Below are 19,201 nucleotides of genomic sequence, written 5' to 3'. Positions count from 1 at the left end.
TAAAATTAATAATAATATTACCATTATTGTAATTCATATAACAGTTTACTTACTCTATGCTTAGGCACTAGTCTAAGACTTTTAGACATTTTATCTCATTTAATCTTTTCAACAATCTTGGGAGATCCAATTCTTACTATTTCTGTTTTATAGATGAGGAAATAATGGCATAGAGACTTAACTAATAACAACAATAGCTGAGGTCCAAATCCTGGCAATGTGGCTCCAGAGGTCACAGTCTTAACGATTACATGACATTGCTTTTACAAACCATGTTTGATTTGGGGGATATCCAGTTATAAATTTTGATCAAGACACAGATAAATTTGACCTCCTTTTCTGAGCAACATGTTTCAAAAACAGTTGGATGGGTGTATCTCATTAACTTATTTTTTTCTTTTCCAGCTTGACATCTAAGTTCTCAATGTTTTTCCTAATTGCCTGTGCTTCTTTTAGTTCCATCAACAAGACTTCCTTCATTTGTGCTTTGGAGTGTTGCCACTCTTCCTAGAACAACTAGTTTTCTTTCATATCAGACTTGTCTTTAACATTTTCCATGAGATGTACAAATACATATATATCTATGTAAAGTCATTATTTAAAGTATCTAAAGAAATAATTATCAGGTACAAAGTTCACTAATTTTTTTTTTTTTTTTTTTTTTTTTGAGATGGAGTCTCACTCTGTTGCCCAGGCTGGAGTGCAGTGGTGCGATATTGGCTCACTGCAACCTCTGCCTCCTGGGTTCAAGTGATTCTCCTGCCTCAGCCTCCCAAGTAGCTGGGATTACTGGCACCCACCATCATCTCCAGCTAATTTTTGTATTTTTGTAGAGACAGGGTTTCACCATTTTGGCCAGGCTGGTCTTGAACTCGTGACCTTAGGTGATCCACCTGCCTCAGCCTCCCAAAGTGCTGGGATTACAGGCGTGAGCCACTGTGCCCAGCTGAAAGTTCACTATTGTTAAGCAACATTACTTTGTGGTTTTTTAGATGCAGGTAGTTCAAGCAATTCTTTTTATTTCATATTCTTCATATGATGGATTTTTTAATAAAGTACCAAAAGCTTTTTCAGAGAACTTTATTTCTTTGAGGGAATCCCAAGTATGAAAGGTAGTCAATTGAAAATACAACAAATAACAACCTACATGGGTATATGCCATTTCTGAGATAAAGAATTTCTTTAATCCACTCTCTTATACAAATGTTTTTTAAAAGAAAAATCTATGTGCTTTATTATGACACCAACCATGGTCATTGCCCAAGTCCTTTAAAAACAAATCACAAGTTCTGGCAGTTGTCCATATTCTGTCTGATATTTCCTTATTCACCCAGTTCCAATAGTTTTTTTCTTAGTTGAAAGAGGATGAGTTAGGAAAAGTCTGATTTCGGAGTCAAGCTTCTACTTACACCTCCAGAGTTATTTTCAAAAAAACTTACACAATTCTAAATCATGCAAACAATTATATTTCATAGTATATATATTGTACAAATAGCAAGTAAGTCTATCCATTGTACAAGAAGTTAAAATGTTTTATGGCAGTCCTCTTCTGAAATTCCTTTAGTTGGCAGTTTAATAATCTTTTAAAAGGAGAAAATAATATAAACTCACAAAAAAGTTGTGGGTAGGTATTCAGATTATACAATCTATTTTTATCTAAGACCTACAGCAAAGCTGTACTTTCCCTTTTAAACGAAAACTATATTTCTCTTTCGCTAACCATTGAGTTGGGTTTTTCCATAGCAATTTTGCCCAGGAAAAAAAAAGAAGCAATTACGTTATGATGTAAAAACTAACTAGTATCATAAGCTTTTAGAATTTACTGACTACTAGAATTTGACTTTTATCTCCTTCAACTTCTAATTTAATAAACTTCAATTTGTATGCAGCTGTTCATCACAGTATAACAAATTACCCCAAAACTTAAGCGACTTTAAAACAATAGGCATTGATTATTCTCACAGTTTCTGTGGGTCAAAACATTTAGGAACACATTAGTTAGGCAATTCCGGCTTTGAGTCTGTCATGAGGTTGCAGTCAGGAAAGTGAGTGCCGGTCATCTGAAGGCTGGACTGGGCTGGAGTTTGCACTTCAGAGGTGGCTCACTCGCATGATTGCCATGTAGTTGCTGGATTTTGGCAGGAGGCCTCCCTTTCTCCCGATGTGAGCCTCTCCATGAGCTGCTTGAGTGTCCTCATGACATCGCAGATGGCTGACTCTCCCCAGGGCAAACAATACAAGAGAGAGGAACATGGCATCAGCAATGTCATCTATGACCTAGTCTCAGAAGTTGGATCCTACCACTTCTGCCACATTCTTATTAGAAGCTAGTCACTAATTCTAGATTATTTTCAAGAGAAGGGAAATTAGGCTCCAATCGTTGAATGGAAGGATGCCAAAAATATGTGGACATATTGTTAAACCACTAGAGTATTACTTACTTTATCCCTTACTTATTTTAAAGAAAATTTAACATAAACCTAAAATTCTAGTAATATGTAATTTATCTCATTCTCAAAATACTTCCCCAAACTTTTTCAACAAACTTAACAACCCTATATATCCTGAAAAATCGGTCTCATAATTCTATTACTTTTCAATGTAGAGGCCTATTTCTGTTTGTACCATGAATACAATAGTTGTTAAGCATGCGAATGTTTTGACATACTAGATTGTGAAATTCTTTACTAGGATTTGAGACCTGAGATTTGTTATTGCTGTTGTTGACCATTTACCTCTATAGCGTCAGAGTCTTCATTGTGTCTGTCACTTGGTCAGCACTCAATACATGTTGAATAAATACATGAAGCATCTATATTCCTTTGTTTTGTTCATTATTCCTGGATCTAGCATTTCCCATCATATTCATAAAAGAAAATAAGGGATTTTATGAAAATATTACAATGTGTGCCCTAGAAAGTTATGGAGATACATAATAATTTTTATATATGTGATAATTATACAAATATGAATATTAGTAAATTATGAAAATTAATAGAGATAAGATTATGGAGTAGAAGATACTGATATATGACATATCAATTTTTTTTGCCTCTCTCTTCCTCTTTCTCACTCTTTTATAAGATTTGAGAAGAGATATAAAAGAAGGTTTTAAAATAATGAAATTCACATACACAGTGGCTCATACCTGTAGTACCACCAATTTGGGAGGCCAAGGTGGGCAGATCACTTGAGCTTGGGCATTTGAGACCAGCCTAAGCAAAATGGTGAAACCTCGTCTCCACAAAAATTACAAAATTTTACTGGGGGTGGTGGCGGGCACCTGTAGTCCCAGCTACTCAGGAGGCTAAGGTGGGAGGATTGCTTGAGCCCAGTGGGTGGAAGTTGCAGTGGGCCAAGATCATGCCACTGCACTTCAGCCTGGGTGACAGAGCAAGACTCCAACTAAAAAAGAAAACAAAAAAGAAAAGAAAATGCAATAATGCTGAAAAATAGGGAGTAAATGTCATCAACACAGTACAGCATACAAAGGAATTTGAAAGTTTATAAACAGAAACAGAAGAAAACTGGATAGTAGAAGAGTGGAGGGGAATTACCCAGTGAAATGCAGCAGACTGCTGGGCCACATAAAGGCCCTTGGAATTAATGACAATGAATGTAAAGTGAGAAAAATCAGAATAATTTTTCTCCAGCTACATTTAGCTGCTTGGGGACAGGCATGGAATAGAGAGTCCAGTTTGAACCATTTTGGGGGTTCTGCCAGAAGGAGCTAGAAAAAAAGCAAGGCAGGGAAGTAAACAGTAGATGCAGAGAGGAGATGATGAGTCTAATAGGCCATGAAATCTAAAGTGGGTAATAAGAAGTGAGGACATGATGGAAATGATAAACAATCAAACTGTGGTGGGATCATTGGAGCGCAGGTCCACTGAGGTTAAAGGATTGTTGGTGGCAATTTTAGGTGGAAAGATGGTGGCGATGGTGATTTCAGCTGGAAAGACGGGAGAATGTAATATCTGAGAATATGATTATGGGAGGGTTGGTCATGGCAATGTCTAAGACCATAGAGGTGGGAAGTTGGCATGAGGTGGAGGACAAGATCATTGAAGGAGAAATAAAATAACTGAGAGGCCAGATTTCTCGTAAGTATACGGTAAGACAGACTCTAAGAAAACCATCTATACCTAGAATTCTCTATTCATCTAAATAATTAATCAGATATGAGCAAAAATCAAAGATTTGTTAGCATGCAAGAACTTAGAGAACAAACTACCCATATACCATAAATAAAAGTAGACTAGGCTAGACTACAGAAAAATAAAATATATAACCCCAAACAAAACAAAGTGTTGTCCCCAAAATGCCAGCACCTGAGTATGACTCAAAAGAAGTAAAGCAAGCTAGAAAAATATTAAAAGAAAATTACTATATTCAGGCACTTGTGAAATTTTCCTTCAAGTGGCAAAGTTTAAATGATATGATATCACAGTTTCTCTTTTTTTTGACATCAATCACATGACACCATGAATTCTACAGTGGATTAATCCTTCCATGCTTTGTACATAAGTTGATTATACAAATTGAAGTCAAATACTCAATACTTAAAATTTGAGAATATGAAAAATAGTTTCAGCAAAAATGTAAGAATTATAATTATTGACAGTGTAAAACAGTTATATAGCTAAAAGACACCCAAGAAGAGAGATGGAAAGAAGTCCAAAGCAAGCGCATTAATTTCTTCATCTTTCAGGGTAGAAGATAGCAGCTCTTTCAATATAAATAGGGAGTTCAAATGTATCATTCAAGGAGAACTAATATGAGGCTATAAACAATAATTTGGAAAGTAGAAGTGCAAGTAAACTAAATTCCTCATACTTCATAGCAGGTAAATGCAGCAACAAAGCAAGGTAAAAGATTACCATATTTAGTTATAACCATAACCACAAAAAGAGCAAAAACAAACCGGTGAGAGTAGATGCCTTTGGGAAATGAAACCGAGCATGGGGCTTAAGAAGAATGATTAGTATATATTTTCTGCTCTTTCAATTCCTTAAATTAAAAAAAAGAAAACTTTGAAAAATATGTTTTTTCCATCCTTTTGAAAAGTGAACTCTAAAGAATCTGGAGAGTGGGGGAGTATTTGGGGTTGGAAGAAAGCCACATGATTAATCTCAAACGTACTTCCTTGTGTGTCCTTTTAGGACATACACAATTGTAAGTTTACTTAGATTTATATGGACTTAAATAATTTTATCCTACTGTGGCAATAATGAATAAATATCACTGTTTGTTTGTTTGTTTGTTTTCTTTTGAGGCAGAGACTCAGTTGGTCGCCCAGGCTGGAGTGCAGTGGCATGATCTCTGCTCACTGCAACCTCTGCCCCCCGGGTTGAAGTGATTTTCCCTCCTTAGCCTCCTGAGTAGCTGGGACTACAGGCATGTGCCACCATACCAGGCTAATTTTTCTATTTTTAGTAGAAACAGGGTTCACCATGTTCACCAGGCTGGTCTCAAATTCCTGACCTCATGTGATCTGCCTGCCTTGGCCTCCCAAAGTGCTGGGATTATAGGTGTGAGGCACCATGCCCTGCCTAAATATAACTAACCTTTAACTTTAAAAATTACCTGCTAATCTCACTTTTTCTTCTCTTTTTTATCATTATTGGTAATGTCAAAATGTCCTTTTCCAAAAATAAGTAAGAGGAGAAAGTCAGAAACTCAGAGATCAAATCGAAGTTTGAAAAAAGAATATCTGAGAGTTCATCATACAGAATAAAAACAAGATGAGACATAAACAACATCTGTTGCCATAATGATAAAGCTTGTATTTTAAAGTAATTTTGCTATCAATATGGTTTTTTACATATCTCAGTGGGACATTCATAAACAGATTTATCAAATACTGTCAAATAAGTTTTGTATATTAGATGATTCTTGACATTGCCTTTGGTAATAAATTATGAATAATTACATAAATGTAACAAATTAATTATAACTAACAATTGTGCAAATAAATGATTACTGATGCAATTAATTGTTCAAATGAAAGAGTACTGATATGTTCAATTATAAATATGTTGACAAAATATATTAGTTCTAGTGGGTCACAGTTCTGATTTGGAGCACTCTATTCTGCTCATTTGAATTAAGACTAATTAGGGAAAAAATAAGAAACAAATTTTCCTTTATTCTTCATTCTGTACCTGATCATTTCTATCCCTCTCTCTTTTTGTTAATTCTTTTAACTGTATTATCAGTTCAAGATCAGGGAGGTGTCCTTTAGAGTAAAATAACAAACATGAAGAAGCTTTGACATAGTTGAACTAGAGATCTTTTTTCCTATTTATTTGTTCATTCCCTTTCTTATACATGTGAAAGCTTTTTTTCAAGATCCTTTTTGTTTGCTAAGATAACTTTCCTTCTCACCAAAATGAGATGATTCTTCTTAAAAAGCATGCTTTTTTAAAAAGAGGAGTGGTTTTACATGTCTAAGTATATATTTCCATAATTTGTTTTATATTACAACTTTGGCCTTTTATTTTCTATTTTTAAAGTAAAAGTATTCGTTTCCTTAAAGAAACCTTAGTTCTTAATACTCTGGCCATTTTTTTCAAGTTTCACTTATCCATTTTTTCCTTATAAATCCAAAGAGAATGATTAGCTGCTTCCCAATGTTTATCTCCATGTGGAAAATTACAAAATCATAGGTTGAAATCAACTCAGGATATGGAGTTGTGATCATGTCATCAGATGTTAGCTTTAGGTAAGCTGTATTGAAAGAGACAATTAATGTGTTAAATTGTTGTCCTAAAGTAAATTAATGTAAATATCAATGAGTTTTTTTAAAATACAATTTTGTATTTTTTAATGAGTGAGAAGTTTCTAATACTTCAAATTTTATCTCAATATTAATGTTTGCTTGTTTGCCTTTATTGACACAAAATTTAATCAATTTACCTTAAATTTTATAGGCGATGTAGGGGAGATTAATATAAAGTAAAATTTTCAATTTGGAAGTAAAAGTGTGATGCACAGTAAAAATGGCAATTTGTTTTGAAATAAAATGGATAGTCGTCAAGGATTTTAAAGCAAGTATCTTAAGCCAATTGGCAGACAGTTTTTAATTTTGCAAAGAAAAGCTTGACCTTTTCCTTGGGTGAAATTTAAGAAATAAAGTAAAAGGGATTGGAATTAAGAAGAATTAATTAATTACTCCAAGGAAGCTTCATTCTTATTTCCCTTTAAACTGCCAATGAAACACAGAAAAGCAGAGGAAAACTCACAACAGTGAAACCTAAGACTCTTGGACTACTTTGTGCCCTAATCTTGAAGTAAATTCTGCCAGTCATAAGGATGGTAGCAAATGATTAGGAGAAGATAATTCAAGGTTTGCCACACATATAAGTTTCATTTTGTTAAAAGAGATGGAGAACTTAAAAAAAAAAAAAGAAAAAAAGGCTAAAAGGAGCTTTTATAACTGCCCCTCTGTGCATAAAATCAGCAGCCAAACCAACTTCACAGTCCTACTCTATGACATGGCAGAGAACAGCCACCCAAACCTTTCCATATTTGTTTCCAACATGTTCACAAAGACTCCCAATATGTAGGGGCAACTGGTGGTAGCACTTTGACTTAAATAATGTACTGTTAGGACTGGGTACAGGGGCTCACATCTGTAATCTCAGCATTTTGGGAGGCCAAAGTGTGAGGATTGTCTGAGTCTAGTAGTTTAAGATGAGTCTGGGCAACATGGCAAGACCTCTTCTCTATAAAAGTAAAATACAATGAAATAAAATAAAATAAAGTAGTGTTAACAAAAGTAAAAAATTATGGTTACAGATGGGGGAAAAAGCCTGGAAATAAAAATTCTTCCTGGGTCCCACTAGTTTAAAATAGCAGAGAACCAGTGGGTTTAGGGAAGAAAACTATCTCACAAAACAATAGAAACATTGGGTGAACATCAACAAAACCCTAGAAATGAGGTTGATTTGAGCATAACAGTCTGCATTTCTGTTAGAAATTTCAAAAGTTTACCAGGAGTAGGAACTCAGCCATTGATTCTTTAGTCTGTTAACAGACACTGAGACTTAGGACTGAATCTTTTGTATGGGAATTTGTAACACACACAGAAAATGTTGGACCTCTAGGAAGAACACTTTGCTAATAAGAGAGTAGTAACTATTAGGTTGGTGCAAAAGTAATTGTAGTTTTTGCCACTAAAAGTAATGAAATGATTAGAAGGAATATATTTCTAATAATACAAGATCCTGAGGAAAGTTTTAATAAGTTAGTATTATCATCAAAAGAGTCATGACTTCTATGAAGAGAAAGTCACAGAAAAATAATAGAGAAGCCAAAAGGTGATGCTATGCAATGAAAGAGTAATAAAATAGAAGAAAAGAGGAGAGTAAACACAACATAATGAAAAGGAAAATGCTAAGATTAGAAAGTTTCTGCAAGGAAACTCAAAATATAATGATTAACTTAAATTCTGCACTAACAGCCAGAAACAGCAAAAGTTATATTGTACAAAATGTGATCAGTCTTGTAGAACAGTGTTTCCCCCACAGGCTAGTGTGCATGGAAATCACCCAAGGTTCTTATTAAAATACAGATTCCAATGCACTAGGTCTGTCTGGGCCCAAGATTGTGCATTTCTAATAAGCTCTCACAACTACTGGTCTAAGCACTATGTATTGTGTAACAAAGCTGTAAAGAATAAACTTGCAAAGTAACAGACATAAAATAATTAAAGAGAAGATGATAGCAATGAATGGCAATGAGGATGTGGATGTTTGTGTTTCCAAAGAGATCAGAAAAGATGGAACAGTAGCAGTAATTAAATGTACAGTTAAAGAAAAATTTCCTGAGATTGACAGAGAGCTGAGAATGCAGAAAAAAAAAAGGTATCACCATTTTCTGTGCCAAATTCAGTGAAGGGATTACAAATCTATAAACCCAGAACAAGACAGAATGATCTTTGCTTGTGCAATCTTTAATAAATAAGACATTGATATTGGTTTAATAAAAATAGCTATGCCTCAAATTTAGTAAGATGACCATAACTTCTAATCTTGTGGCTTTAGGCAGTCTACTCCACTGGCAGTAAGGTTTGTTATTGCCTTTGTTTCAAAGCTAAACTATAAACTAAGTTCCTCCCAAAGTTAGTTTGGCCCACACCCAGGAATGAACAAGGACAGTTTGGAGGTTAAAAGCAAGATGAAGTTAGTTAGGTCAAATCTTTACTCTTTCAGTTATAATTTTGCAATATCAGTTCCGTAACTTAAATGATGATTTTCACAGTTTTCATAAATAACCTAGGTAAGCAAATAAAATAAAATAATTAGGTAAATGTAATAGGATAAATTCTTGTAGACAAATTCATCATAAGTTAGAATCTAAAATTATATTAAATTAAATAATAGATATTTCATTATTTGGGTATTTTCCAATAAAATATATTTGTAGGAAAACATTCTTTCTAAAAAAAAAAAGTGTATCCTTTCTAAAAAGGTGAACAATTTTTTGTCTAATTCAAAGCTCATTTAAAGGTCATGTATAGGACAAAGTAAAAGGAACCAGGAAACAGAAGAGATGTAAAGAAAGTTATAAAAATAAAAAGGGTTTTTCAGGTTTTTTGGGGGGAAAGAAAGCTTAAAGAGAAACAGTTTCACATGAGAAAGAATCTCTTATGGTCCATTTAGTCCTAGAGTAACATGACTGGTTGTTTAAGGAGGAGGGATGTTCAGGACAAACCAGAGAGTCCAAGAATGTCATGAACGATCTGTGTAAGTTAAAAAAAAGAGGATTTTTTTTTTTTAAATAAACTTTTATATCGTCAAATAGTCACATTATTATTAAGTTTTGGGTTGCTTAGAAAAAACCCTAAGATTTAAATACTTTTTAAAATTAAGATTATTACATTCAAGTATCTCTCTGTATGCACTTTTAAAGTACTTGTGACATTGAATTACAGGGCTTTGACTCCTGAGTCTAAAAAGGACACCAAGTCCTGCTAAATTTTAAACACTAACAGCAATTGAAACCCCATCATCAGGCCCACTAGAAGATGCCAATCAAAATAAACTGCATTCCTGAAACACAGGGCCAGAAATTAAAGCTATTCAAGTCCTTAAGGCCCAGGGACTATTGAGGAAGAGGTGGGCATGTGAGATTGTAAGGGTCAATTTTGAGACATAACATAATTTCACTTTCTCTATAAATTAATCATTAATATCTAAGGCACACTGATGCAAGGCCAGCATATGGGCCTGTTTCAGATTAACAAGGTTTTCTTGAAGCATTTAGTCAACTCGTACATAAAGGTTATAAAGGTTAAGAAAGGCTTATGGAAGTTATATCTCATGGTCAAGATTAAAATTTTATAGATGATTGTTTATAAAATTTTGAAAAACAGATTTAATCAGCTTCATACTGTTTTCATTAGGGCTTATTGTTAGAAAATTAAGTCTCCTCTCTCAAAGAATGAGGGTTTTTGCTGTTGTTTTTTTTTTTAATCCTTGAGGTATCACTTTTGTCAAACGAGTGACTTATTTTACAATGACCTGTGATATCAAGTGTTTTACAGCTTTGATATTTGACAAGCTTTCCAAAATCAAATGATAAATTATGGCTTTTTCTGATCTAACTAATGCTTTAAAATATTGGGTTCCTTAACATCCAAAAATAACATAATTTGGCTTACTTGGTATAAAAATTATACAGGAAACACTGTCAAATATGAAATGGTGTTTATTTTTCTTTAGGCTGGATTTGTATGAATATATCATTGCTATGTCTTCCAAAATCATGGGAAACGCCTATAATTCTAATATGACTTAGTGTACATTATCAGTAATAACTATAATTGTTACGTTAAATTGTTGTGTGCCACAGAAGTAACAAATTTCCTTGTCAATTGTGTCTTTGACTATGGCTGCTCTGAAACATTTTGTCATCCACAGACAATTGTTGTCTTGCTTTGGTCCTCAGAAGGTAGTTTTGTAATCATCTATAGAACTCTAACAGGTGTCCTTAAAAGTAGGTTTCTGATAACTCTGGAGATTGTGACATTACAAAAGAGGAAAAAACTTTCAAGACTCTCATGGAGAGCTGAAATGTTCATGAATATCAAGCAGAAGAGGAGTAAAATGTGTGAACCGAATTAATAGAAGACAAAGTAATGTTCTTAACTTTTTGGCTGAAACATTGCTGATTCTTTGTTTTGTTTCTCAGAGTCAAGAAAATTTTTAAGCTATTTACAGCTTTTAACAATTGAGTATGTTCCTACGAACAAAATTTGGAGCATGTTTGCTTCTCCCTACTGATTTCTCCAGAATTTGGAAACTATTTTTGAGTATTCTTAACTTACGACAATACAATTATCTGCATAAGTGCAATAAAAATCCGTTGGTTGGGTGTGGAGGCTTACACTAGTAATCCTGGTCCTTTGGAAGGCTGAGGTGGGAGGGTCATTTGAGCTCAGGAGTTTGAGAACAGTCTGGGCAACATAATGAGATCTCATCTCTTAAAAAAAAAATCTGTTTTTATTTGTAACAGGACACAATTAGAGAAACTGGTTATTTTACCAAGGCTTTGATTGGAATGATGTGCTTTTCTTTAAGGAATCAAGCTTGATTTACAGAAACAATAAAAGCCCCTTGGAAAAATTGGCCTCATACCTTTGTCTACATAGGCTCTGATCTGTGGTAGGAATGTCACTTTCTGACAGGCTCAGGAGCCCCAGGTTTATCTTGGAAACTCAAGAGGAGAAGATCACCCAACTTATAGGTATTTAATGACACAAATTCATGGCTGGGCTTGGCTTTAAAAAAAAGTCTTATTTGAGATTCCTTCTATGGAATACAGTTCCATCAAAACCAATGTAAAAGCTTATGCAAAAAAAATAATTATTCTTGCTGCACTGTATACAAATAATCAGGCCAAATATAATAAAACAAACCAGTTCTACCAGGATTTGTCTTTAGTAAAAATGAGAAACTGGAGAGAGAAAAACTACATTTCAAAAACTATAGTATACCTGTTGTTAGATTCTAGTCTCACCTAATGTTTTTCAATTTTTATTATTTTCTAGTTTGAACCAAATTCTAATTTTTCTTAGCTACAAGTCCTCAAAATAAGGTTTTCAATTTTCTGCTCTTTTCCTCCATTTTTCCTAATTTGGAGTCACTGAGAACTAAACTGCTTTTGTAAAGCCCTGTGAACTGAAGCTAGACAAGTTAAACTTCACAAGAAAATAACAGTAACGTATTTACATACGTAAGCCACTTTCATACCTGCCTACTGATGGCTTCAGAGTAATGTGGCCTATATCAATTTTCTAGGATTATTCTTTTGTTTGCTGCTGTTTTTCTCCCTTCCTCTGCCTATTTTCTCTTCATAGGACATGAGACTTCCCAACCTTACAGAAATGAGCTTTCCTAATAACTCAGGATGTACCTGTGTAGGAGTAAACCATTACAGCCATGAGAGATCAGATGAAACCTGGGTCCAGAGACTCATTTTCTTCTAAAATACTTTCTCCAAAGGATTTAAATAGAGAAAAGGGGAGAAATGTGACAGGAAAATATCTTGGGTCTCCAAAATCTCTAAGCTAAAGGGAAAATTCAATCTGGGAACTGCTTAGGGCAAACCTGCTTCCCATTCTATTCAAAGTCATTCTTCTGCTTACTGAGATAAATGCATATCTGATTGCCTCCTTTGGAAAGGCTAATCAGAAACTCAAAAGAATGCAACTGGCCAGCACGGTGGCTCACGCCTGTAATCCCAGCACTTTGGGAGGCCAAGGCGGGCAGATCACCAGGTCAGGAGATCGAGACCATCCTGGCTAACACAGTGAAACCCCATCTCTACTAAAAATACAAAAAATTAGCTGGGTGTGATGGCGGGCGCATGTAGTCCCAGCTACTTAGGAGGCTGAGGTAGGAGAATGGCGTGAACCCGGGAGACGGAGCCTGCAGTGAGCAGAGATCCCGCCACTGTACTCCAGCCTGGGCGACAATGCGAGACTCCGTCTCAAACAACAACAAAAAAAATGCAACTGTTTTTCTCTGACCTACTTGTGACCTAGAAGTCCCCTCCCCTCTTTGAGTTATCCCACATTTGCTTCAAGTTATCTCACTTTTCTAGACCAAACCAATGTTCATTTTACATATGTTGATTGATGTCTCATGTCTTTCTAAAGTGTATAAAAGCAAGCTGTGCATTCTGACCACCTTGGGCACATGTTGTCTGGACCTCCTGGGGCTCTGTCACGGGTGTGTCCTCAACCTTGGCAAAATAAACTTTCTAAATTGACTGAGACCTGTCTCAAATGTTTGGGATTCACAATACATAGAACAAAATTGGAAGGATATGTTCCTGCTCCCTGATGTGGAATTCTGCGAGATTATTTATTTATTTATTTATTTATTTATTTAGAAGACACTGGGGTCATACTATGTCTGCCAGTCTGGTCTTGTACTCCTGGCCTCCAGATATCCTCCTGCCTTGGCCACCCAAAATGCTGGGATTACATGCATGGGCTACTGCAACCAGTCCAGGAGATTGTTCATTTTCTTTTCTTCCTGTTTTTTTTTCCCTAAATTTTCTACAGTAAAGGTAAAATGGATCTATTTTTAAAAGTCTAAAAAATAGAAGTCACTAGTAGTGCCTATCACTTGGCACATAAAGATGTCCACTGTCTTATTTCATATTTTACAACAAAAATCTAAAGAGTTTTCAGAATTAAATAGACTCTAATGATGCTCAGGATACCTTAATAACTACAGGGCAACCAGGGACGCCATTGCTATAACTTGATCTCTCCTGTTAGAGTAAATTATTTTGTTGTCCCGTTCCTGGTAACATTATAAAACTTCCAAAACCTTTTAAAAAGAATAAATAAATTATATTGGATTTGGTTTTATTTTCTGATCTTTAAATTTTTTTCCAAATCAAAATTCACTTCAATAAAATTAAGGATAGAAAATATTCTGAATTCTATTATTTATGTAAATGCCACGACTAGTATAGCTATTTTACTTAGCAACAGATTTTTAAAGCACAAAAAATGAAGAAAAATCGATGCTGGAACTGATGTATTTTTTTATGTACAAGTAATGATAGGAACCTTTTTTTCTAGTGACAAGAAAAGGGACACATATCTTTTTTTCTGAAGAGGAAAATCGTGTTTTAGAAATTTTTAAAATATTTTTTCCTAAATGTACTTTAATTTTGCTTTCTGTGGACATTTCGTAAATCTAACTGGATATTTGGAACCACAAATTATATGTATTTTCCCACAGATATCCAATCTGCAATTTCAACATTCTGTCAAAAAGTTTAGTAAACTTAATGGAACATAATTTATATTCATTCTCATATCAAATTCTCAACTGACATTTTAGAAAACAACAATAACAAAAACAAAGGAAAAGAAAGTAAAAGAAGACCAAAAAAACCCTCTCATCTCTTCTGGTATTTTAGATATTAGAAATAAACATATTGCATTTGAGTTACTTTTTAAGTCCAGAAAAGTCCTTTAGGCATTTTCCAAAATGGAAACAAAACAGTTTATCTCATCTGTATTACATTTCAGATCACCTGTGAACAATTGCTTTTTGGAAACTATAAACTCGAGTTATTTAGCTGATAGCTGCCTTCCTAAAATATTTCTCACTGTTTCTCAGTATGTGGTAGATTTTTCAAAATGGCAGGAACACGGTCCCCTCAATATCTTTAGATACTTGTTATCTTCCTAAATTTATCCTTCACTCCATAGCCTTTTCCATTTGAATTTGAAGTGCCCTTTTATTCTGATGCTGGGGTCTGCCAGCATTCTGGCAATGGGAGATTAGGTGATGGGATATGGCAGATCTTGAAAAGCACCCATGTGAGTGTGCATGCCTGTGCTTGCCCTCTTCCTCTGCCATGAGAACATGCACCAGCTAGCCTGCTAGAAGACAAGAGACATGGAAAGCACAGCTGAGCTTCCCTAGTTGCCACAACGGTGTTACTAAATCAGATGATAGTCAGCTCACTTCTAGACATGACAGCAAGTCCAAAAGAGATCAGCAAAGCCACAAAACTGGCCACCCAAAACACACAAGGAAAAAGCATATATTATTGTGTGCCAATAAGGTTTTGTGGTTGCTGGCTACACGTTATTATTGTGGCAATATAGAGCTGATTCAGCTGATACATCAGCATTGTGTTGGCACTGTTTTATAATAAAGTGAATTGAAGAGCTTTGGAACATCCTGTGGAGAAAGCAATGAAGAGAGTGTCAGAAGTGATTATGAAAAGAATAATGAGCAAGAAGAGGAACTTCTTGAGTAAGAAGTGGAACTGAGAGGTGCTCATCATGACATTTAAATATTTCCTGAGAATTCTCAGAAATATTAGGGGTGAGGAGAGAGCTACTTTTCCTATAGCCAAATGTAGCTTGGTGACACAAAATATTGTATTTGGTTACTTAAAAGAAGAGGGGGAGGTAAAACCTGAGAAGGCCAGAGCACCTGGGACCTTGTTTTACTAAAGTTTATCATGGTGAGTTTCTTGAATCCTTAATGAAACAAGGGAGGGAACAAAGAATAGAAAGTAAAGAATGTGCTTCTTTTTCCCATAATTAATAAGCCACCAAGGAGCAGAGACAATATATTATTTATTTATTTTATCTCCCACAGTATCTAATACTGTGATTTATGCATAAATTAGCACTTAGAATGTGGTTTGTTGAATTCAATTGGACAATTATGAAATAATTACATTGTAATTCCCTTGAGTTCTACATTAGAATTCTCATCCAAGATTTTTCTGAAAGCCACATTCAAGTGTTCAAAATTGACACAGAAGCCCGTGTTTATTTGCATATAGTTCAATTTTAAAATCTTACCAACCTAATCTAATTTCACATAATTACAAATTTAGTTTCAGTGGCCCTGGTTCCCCATGACAAAAGAAGAAAAGAGTACGTGCAAGAAGTAAGTTGAAGATAAGGAGTGAGGAGAAGGAAGGTTAGTGGTAAGGCCACCAGTGATTGTAACAGCAAAGGGACAAGAAAAAAGACTGGAACTTTATTTAGAGCATAAAGCTGATGCCTGGCTTGCCCTCTTGCTCAGATGGGACCTCAGGTAAGTCACTTAATGTCTCTAAGATTCCTTTCCTTTAATTACTTCAATTTTCTGTAAAATGAAGTGAATAAATATGCCCTATTTACTTCATTGATCATCATGAGAATGAGCGGATATGGGATATGTGAAAACCATACAGACATCACACAATGTGATAAACCATCATCCTAACACATAAACCTAATCGTTATTGTGACTCAAGATTAGGGAACACAATGTTCTACATAGCATCGTGCTGATCTAACTCTAGCTTGTGATGTTAACTAACCTTTTCTAAATCCTGAGTGCATAATACCACCCCTTCTAAAAGAAATGTCCACTTGCCGTTTGGCCGAGCTATAAACAGACGCACCAAGAAACTTCCTCAGGGAGGCTGTCGTCTTGGCATTCGATCCATGATTCGGAGATTTGGACTGGCTAAATTGTAAAGACAACTTTAAATAACTTGCAGTTGTCTTATTTCTTAGACTATGCACATTTTCTCTCTTTAAGTTAATGTTAAAATGATATATGTAATAAATTGCATATTTGAGTAAATGACATATGCAATAAATTACAACATATGCAATAAAATCAATTAGGTAGCCTTTTCTGAAATTCAGTAAACCCACCAGGAAGGGTCAGAGATAAATCCTTGATATCTAGCAAAAATGAATAAAAATAAGATTTTCAACAGAATCAGTGGATTTTATAAAAGATAGAACTTACAATAGGAAAGAAACACTAAGGGTACATGATCATCTGTGAAGCATAATGCAATGAGAACAATACTGGACTTGAACTAAAAGTTTTGTGTTCATAGCCCAGATTTACTCCCAACTATAATATGATGTTGAGCAAATTACTGAGTGTCACTTAAGCCTACATTTTTGCATTTATCTAAAGAGAATAGTACCACCTACCTTACAGCTTTACTGAAAAAGATTCAACTGGGCCAGGCTAATTAAATAATAATAAAGTATACCATACTCTTAGTTTCCTTTTTTAAAAAATCTTTCCTGAATTTTGGTTAGAGTAAGTCCTGATTCAAAGGACAGATGTGTGTGTCTTCCTTCCTTGAAACTAAGGCTGTTTCTGGTGAGCTTTTGCTCATCCAACTCTAATAGAAACTCCATATTCTTGCTATAAATAAAGGCCTTTGTAATTTGTGACATTTACTTCTTACCTAAATATTCTGCAACTCCAGATCTCAGACTCTGGCTCTGTCACATGGAAAAAGTCTTCTGCGTGCTCAGTGCGTCAGCATACTCTACCACCCTTTCTGTATCACCTCGTATGGTAGGAGCTTACATAATTGTAAAGTGGTTGCATAGCAACCAAATTATCAAACATCTCCATCCCACTTCTGTCTTAAACCCCCAAACAACTAGTGGAGCATTTTCAGTTAACAACAGTCTTTAACCAGAGGAGAGAAAATTCCAGGTTGCTGATTCAGTTATTTCTTTTTATTTACCTCTATTTTTATATTCACCCGGCTTGTGTGAAAAACAAAAACTGAAGTGCTCACAGATGAGGCAGTGATTAGCATCTAAACACACCATACGCCAAGGGATAGATGTTGTTGTTGCAGCTATCCAAAGTTAGCCAGATTATCACTGAAAAATAGCTTCCCCCAGAACATAAGCAAGCCACGGCCGACTGCTCCTTTTTGGCTGGTGGAGTGAAACAGACTTTACAGTACACTGGATCAGCTAAACTGTGAATTACAGGTGAGCCAAAGCCGTTCTGTCAGTCATTCAAGGAAAAATGACTTCACTCAGCTAGAGGACACTCCCTTGACAAAAAAAAGAAGAAAAAAAAAAAAAAAGGAAAAAGGACTTGAGAAATCATTGAATCAAGATTTTCCTTGCCTTCCTTGTTTAGTTCCACTGATTTGCCTAAAGTCATAAAAACAGTAACTAGTTGCAAAGATGGAATAAAGAAAAATCTTCCTGCTTAAATTAAAGATTCCTCCAAGGAGGCAGCATGATACTGTTTTAAGAGCACAGGGCATGAAGCATAACCACCTTGGTTTACATTCTAGTTCTCAATTACAAGCTACCACCAGGTTAACTTATAGGGGTTTCAGTTTCCACAATGCTACCTTACAGGATCATTTGGAAAGCTACATAAGACAATCCACATGATATTCATGTTACTGCACCTTGTACAAGTTATGTTAGCAATTATTTTATTATTATTATTCGGTGGTCTAGGAAATCCAAATTTGTCTGGTCCAGAAACAAAAATAGTTGTCCTATGTCTTCAGAAGAATGGAGCGTCCTACATTCAATGTAATTGTAAAGTCAAATAAGCTTTAAAAATTTAAAACTATATCTAAATCACTGACTATTTGGTTTCTTTAAAATTCTCTCCCCCCGGTTCTTGCATGACTATTCTAAGTGATCAACTAATTTGACCAGCTCAAAACAGTAACCACATTTAATGTGGAATTAAGAAATAAGAGTTTGTATTTCTACCAGAAACTCTCATTTGACCCTTTAAACCAGATTCTAGTTTTGTTTGTTTGTTTGTTTGTTTTGGTGGGAGGAAAGAGGAAGAAAATGAACAAAACAAAAATATATGCAGTATAAGAAACCTGGCCTAATTTGAGCCTTGAGCCATGACGTAAACATTCTTTTAAAGAGAAGCTTCAATGATTAATTACCACAGTTTTTTTCCCCCCTCTAGGAAATTAACAATCAACTAGATGTAACACATAGGAGAGTTTATTTTTGGCTAGTCTAGTAATTATAGCCAGAACAGAGCAGGGCAGGTAGATAGGAAATATTTTAGAAACTATTTTATCAAAGCATCAGGATTTTCAAAATGAACAAGGCAGGGGTTCCCTCCCACACTTAAAATAACAGTGAAAAACATGGCTGCGGTTAGATCCTTTAAGAAAAAGAATCAGTTTGATTCTGACTCTTGGGCCTGGCCAAGCTTATCTTCTATAATAGTATAATGCTCTCTTCTATAATAGTCTTCTCTTTGTCTAGTGAGGAGGAAGACTCATTCTTTCTCCAACTTCAAAGAATCAATCAGTATGGACATAAATATTCAAGAGATCTCAAGTTGTCCTTTTGCCTACCTCTGTGATACCAGGAATATTTTCTCAGATGACTTCCAAG

The sequence above is a fragment of the Chlorocebus sabaeus genome, chromosome 11 (assembly GCF_047675955.1).
Source record: "Chlorocebus sabaeus isolate Y175 chromosome 11, mChlSab1.0.hap1, whole genome shotgun sequence".
Classification (NCBI taxonomy): domain Eukaryota; kingdom Metazoa; phylum Chordata; class Mammalia; order Primates; family Cercopithecidae; genus Chlorocebus; species Chlorocebus sabaeus.
The sequence above is the reverse complement of the archived record's forward strand: the minus strand, read 5'-3'. Positions refer to the sequence as shown.